We start from the raw sequence: 6,305 nt of genomic DNA, 5'->3' as shown, positions 1-6,305 counted from the left end.
TTGACATGATTTCAAAGTAAAAACTGTATAAAAAGATAGAGCTAAAGATTGATCCTTTTCTTCATCTTGTTCCCTCTTTCCTCCAATACGTAACTATTTTCGTTATCTCTTGGTTTATCCTTCCATTGTTTCTACTTGAAATTATAAAGAAATACAAAGATATATTGATTATTTCTCCCCCTCCTCTTTCCAACAGAAAAGGTAGCATTCACAAATACTGTCTGCACTTTGTTTTTTTCCTTCTTCATATACCCTGGAGGGGTCAGCCCCGTGGCCGAGTGGTTAAGTTCGTGTGCTTGGCTTCGGCGCCCCAGGGTTTTGCTGGTTCAGATCCTGGGCGCCCACTGGGCACAGCTCATCAGGCCATGCTGAGGCAGCATCCCACATGGCACAACTAGAAGGACCCATAACTAAAAATATACAACTATATACTAGGGGGCTTTGGGGAGAAAAATAAAATCTTAAAATATATATATATATATATATATATATATATCCTGGAGGTCACTCTATATAATATACAGTATAGAAGTTTCTTCATTCCTTTTGATGACTTCCCAGACTATAGTTTATTCAATTAGTCCTCTAATGAAGGGCATTTTAATTATTACAAATAATAGTTCACTAAAGATCTTTGTGTATCTTTGGGATAAATTCGTAGAAATGGTATTTCTGGTCAAAGAGTAAAAGCATACCTAATTTCATAGATATTGTCAAATTCCCTTCAATAGAGATTGTGCAATTTTGCATCCATCCCCACCAGCCATGTACAGATGAGAGGGCTCATTTCCCAAAAAGTATGTTTATCAATTTGATAGGCAATTCTGAGGCAGCTGTTGCATGGACCTGACTTGCAAAAACAGTTTAGAAATTATTTACCAAAAAATAAAAAAGAGATCAGAATGTTGTTCATGACTGTTCTTAAAAAATTGATTAAACCATAACTATGTTCAATTTGATTTTGGAGTTTAAGAGATGAAATGTATTTATCAGATATTTCATCCAATTTATGGGAGACAAAGATTAGTAATCCATGAAATTGACTGTACTAGTACAACAAAACTCCCAAGTACCAAAGATGGGGAAAACATCGCTATCTGCAGCACAAACCTAGGATTTTTAAAAATAGGAAGCCACAGAAGAAAGAGCATGAAAAAATACACCAGTACGACTGCATTTTTGAGGGTCTAATATCTGTCAGTTTAGAGGAAACATGTATAGACATTTGTGCACTATTATTATTAGAGGCCTGACAACCGGGATCCAGTCTATAAATGAAGGAAAGTATAGCAAACAGAAAAGAAACAATTATATTGACTTCTGTGAAATCCATTTGTTAACATTAGAAGATGAGAATGAGTAGACACCTAAGATTGTGGGGACAATAAAGGACGTGCGTGCTGAGAATATTAGGAGTGATGAACTAAAATGTTAGTGCTGTGTTTTTAAGGGGGAGTTTATTGCTTTGCTGGGTTTTACCTAGGCTGACAAATTTACAGTACTGTTTAATATACACTAACTATTCCACTTATAATCTTAGCATTTTGAAAGACCTCTTTTTTTTTTTAAGTTCTACCAAAGTGTCTTGATGATAATTATGTTTTCTACAGATCTTTTCATTTACTTTGCCCTGTTTTCATTCTAGATTTAGTTCTTGTCCAGCCTGTTAATTCAAGTTCGTGCTCAGTGTCTCTAGACCCCCATCCATAAGGACTATCACTCTGATCCTGGAGCTTCTGGAGCCAAGTGTCTGGCCTGGCATTGCTACTGGTCTCCATGGAAAACCCCAGAGATCCTTTGGTGTGTTGAGAAGGTTGATTCGTGTTCTATAGCAGCTGCCTCTGAGTGAATTGACTGTCATCCGGTGTCAGGAGCAAATAAAGCTGCCTGTCTGAACTGGGGAGGTCCCTGATATGCCTCTGAGAACACTGCTGGGTTTTGCTTCTATAACTCCAAACAAGAGGCTGCTTATTCCATGACATTTCCCCTTAGGAAATGCATTGATTGCCTTCCTCAACCAGGAGGGTCTCAAAAAATCTGTAAAGCTAAAAGTTGATTCTGGTATTTTACAACCATGGCCAATGTTCCCTGGTTCTTCTACCCGGTTGATGGTCCATATGGCTACACTAGAAAAGGTCTACTTCAAAAGACAGCTCTAGGATGGCAGTACATTCTTTCTAGATCTTTTAATAATCACTTCTACCATCTAAAACTTCTGATCCAGCCTCATGAGTTTGTTTGGTACACATATCACCTCGGTGATTAGATTTTATTTTTGTTTGTAATATCCTGACAACTCTAAGCCTTCATGGTGAACCAAAAAGCCGAAAATACATCATAGCCTTTCGCTTCCGCATCATTTTTACTTCTAAATCACTGTCACAGCTCCCCTGTTGTCTTCAATGCGGTGGTTACACCTCTCCTTGTTTCTCAATCAGTTGTGCAGGCCGCGCCAAATAGCTGGAAACACTCATTATTTTGTGTGCTGGGCTGATTCATTGCAAACAAGTTGGGCTAAGGTAAAATTCTTTTATGCTGTTGTGTAAATCTTTTAGAAAGAAGCTTTTGCTTCTTTTTGTTGCATATCTTTCGTGAAGCATGACACAGCACTTAATTTTCAATGAAATGATACGAAAACTTAGAATGTAAAATTGACCCGAACAGCAACTATTTCATAACATCAGAAATTACACTTTAAAGTCATCAGAGTACTTACTCTAACTAATAAGTACAAAATTAACTCAATTACAAGTGATATGCTTAACTTTTGTAAGGAAAAAGGGACAAAGAGTCATTTTCCTTTAATCAAGATTCTCAAGAGAAAAGCCAGATTCGAAGGGTCAAATCTCACTTAAAAAAATTTTTATTCATGCGTTGGTTTTTAGAGACTAGATCTTGATTTTGAAGATACTTTTCTGGGAAATGTATAGAAGGTGTAAAATTATGGCATTTACTTAGTTGGAGCTTAGAGGGTATTATGAAAGTTGACCTTACCTCAATTTCTATTTTGAATCTATGAGCTATTTCCTCTTTACATTGTAGGACCGGGGCTTAAGAACTATGTAAAATGTGTTTTCCAGTTACCTTTCTTACCAGGCAGTGATGTAAAATTTAATGATGAAGCTTAGGAGTAGGGATTTGGAGGGCCATCCTCTTTAAGGACAAAGACAAATAATGACTGTTGAGACACTAGCTATAAGCAGGAGGTCTGGGCTGAGAGGAGCTGGTTTATGGCGGCATGGGACAGGGTAGTCTCAGAAATATAATAAATTCTAAATTGAAAGAAGAGAAGAAAAATATCATTACATTTTGTTTTTATTGCTACTGAACCTTGAAAGGGCTCTGCATTGGAGAAACCAGGCTGTTTTATGGGCTCAAAAATAGAACTTGATTGAGCTGACTTACATTATATGCTATTTTCTGTTATTCTAAATTTGCCCTTGGTTTGAGTTTTTACGGATTTTAGCAGAGACCATCATGGGAAAGGTTTTGAATACAGATTAAAATCTGAAATGAAAATAAAAAGAGCTCAGGATGAGTAAGGGCAGTGAACCATAAAATTGAATAAAATAAATAAAAACCAGATAAATTAAATTATAACTAACAAACTCTAACTGGGAACAGAGATTATATGGAAAAGGGAGTCGTAGGAGAAGCAGAAGCACTCTGGGCAACTCACGAAGACTCCAAATGTAGTGTTTTCACTGTCTGGGCTGCCTTTGGCTTATTTGTAATGTGTACCCAGCTCTGCACTTCACTCTGGGCCTGGGAGATCTCATTACTTCTCAATTTGGCCATCAGATCATTTTGCTTGCTGAATTCAGACAACTTTTCAAATATTGGTGGAGTCTTTGTAAATCAGGAAAGAATGTTCTACAGCAAAACAATGTAACTAAGTGGTGCTTTCCCACACTAGACAAAAAATGGTGGACCCAGCCAAGCCTTTAGCTGAGGAAATAGGCCTTTCCCCTGAATCTGACATTGGAAGGGTTGGTTGGAGTGGGTGATAGTGGTGATGGCAGTGATGGTAGCGTTGAATTGGAGATTTAATAGCTGGGATGTGTGTGGTAGTTTCACACACATTTGTTCAGGGTTAGGAGGGAGGACAAGAACTGAGAGGAGAGGGGCTGTGTCTGCAGCTCTGGGTACGTGACTGCCCACTGATTACTTCTAAGCCTAATTGTTAGAAGTCACTGAGAGCCCATCCTGACTGAACATGGCTGGAGGAAAACCTGAGGTTCATTATTTTATTCTACTCCAGGGAAGTAGATGTCAATATCTGCTAAGACCTTTGTTTTGGTTCTTGCAGCTTTTCCTCTTCCTAGAGATGTACTGGGAAGGAAATTAGTTGATTTTCCTTATTACCATTCCAATATTTAACATCTACTCCTCAATGTTTCTGCTTAATGAGACATTTCTTATCAATTTTTTTTCCTTATTAGAGTAAGTTGTTTATGTCCCTGTTTATCAACATTCTTTTTACGTGAGGAATTCCACTCATTTGTAAAAATAAATATGCTTCAACTGGGCTAATAAAATTGGTTTATTTGTAGGCTAATATTAAGGAAATATGACCTTATATCTCTGTTTGGAAATAACATTTTCCCAATTGTAATGGACATAGAATTTCATACTAAGGATTGGCTCTGATTCATGGTAGGTGTAACTGGTGGTCTGTTTAGCATTAATACAATGTTTATTAATGGGAGCTTTTAAATGTCATAACATCATTTGATTAAGTACCTCATGTTATATTGTTCTGAAGGTAACTATATTCCCCATTTCACTTATTGATAACATTGGAATTAGATCATTTAAAAAAATTAATACATTTTATCTAACCAGTTTTAGATTTATGATCTTGATAATAAAGAGTTTGAAGTTTCGATCAATATTGGTTCTTCCTCAAATTAGGCTGTTGACCTCAACTATGATGTTGAATTTATAAATGATACATTCCTTCAGTTCAGAGTAATAAGAAAGAAGACAAGAACAGTACTGCAAGGACTGTTCACATAAATATGCTCTTAGTTTTGTCCTTAGAAACAACACATGCTTGGAGAAGTTATGAAGGATATTGAACGAACAAGCTTAGGATGTTAGAAATATATAGTTTAACTTAAAGCTATGTGTAGGGTAGGAAAAACTTTTTATTTAGCCCCCAGTTAAATTGTGTATTCAGGAGAATTGAGTTGTAAGGACGATTGCTTTTCACAGCTTTAAAATTCTGTGTTCCTTTACAAAATTTAAATTTAATTGAACTGGTACATAGTATATGTGCAATTAATATCAGTTGTTATTATTTTCACTGGTTTTACTATTAATCAGTGATTTTTGAGCATTGTAATAATCAAAAACACATCCAAGGTAATGTGATTATTTTTTAAAATTTAGGCCACATTATTATTATTATGCAAAAGAATATAGTGCCATATTTAGCTTTGGATTTCCAAGTAGGTCTACATAACCCTGACCATTCAATTCCTTTCAATATATGGCCTTGAATTACCATGAATTACAGTGTGGTTATGCCTATACAGAATGTAAAACTATCCTTGGTTCAATAACTCAGATGATCAGCTTCTGGTTCTAATAGTGCCACAGCTTTCAATGTTGACAAAGCTCACTTAGCCATCTTTATTCCATGGGGCTACACTGAGTTCCTCACTGTGGTGGATTAAAGATGACCACAAACAGGGGCCAGCCCCATGGCTGAGTGGTTAAATTTCCATGTGCTCTGCTTCAGTGGCCCAGGTTCACAGGTTAGGATCCCAGGCATGGACCTACTCCACTCATCAGCCATGCTGTGGAGGTATCTCACATACAAAATAGAGGAAGATTGGCACAGATGTTAGCTCAGGGCAAGTCTTCCTCACCAAAAACAAACAAACAAACAAAAATGACCACAAATACTTTACAGCTCCTCCTGTCAAGAGGTGGAGTCTATTTCTCACCTCCTGATTTGGGGCTGGTCCTATGTTATGCTTTGAACAATAGAATGCAAGGGAAATGTCATGTGACTTCCACAATCAGGCCTCAAGAGGCCTGCAGCTTCCTCTCTCACCCCCTTGGACCATTTTTGCCACCATCTGATGAAAGTCTACATAGAAAGGGAAGCCCAGCTATTTCACTTATTCCAGTCATTCCGGGTGAGTCCTCAGACTTATGAGTGAGGCCCTCTTATACCATCCAACCACAGCTAAGCTGACAGCTGATTCCTTTCTGACCACAACGCATGCCAATCCCAGTTTATGCCTATATTAGAGGTAAGATCAAAATCACTGCCTAGTCAACCAACAAAATCA

Source organism: Equus przewalskii, chromosome 5, assembly GCF_037783145.1.
Source record: "Equus przewalskii isolate Varuska chromosome 5, EquPr2, whole genome shotgun sequence".
Lineage (NCBI taxonomy): Eukaryota > Metazoa > Chordata > Mammalia > Perissodactyla > Equidae > Equus > Equus przewalskii.
The sequence above is the reverse complement of the archived record's forward strand: the minus strand, read 5'-3'. Positions refer to the sequence as shown.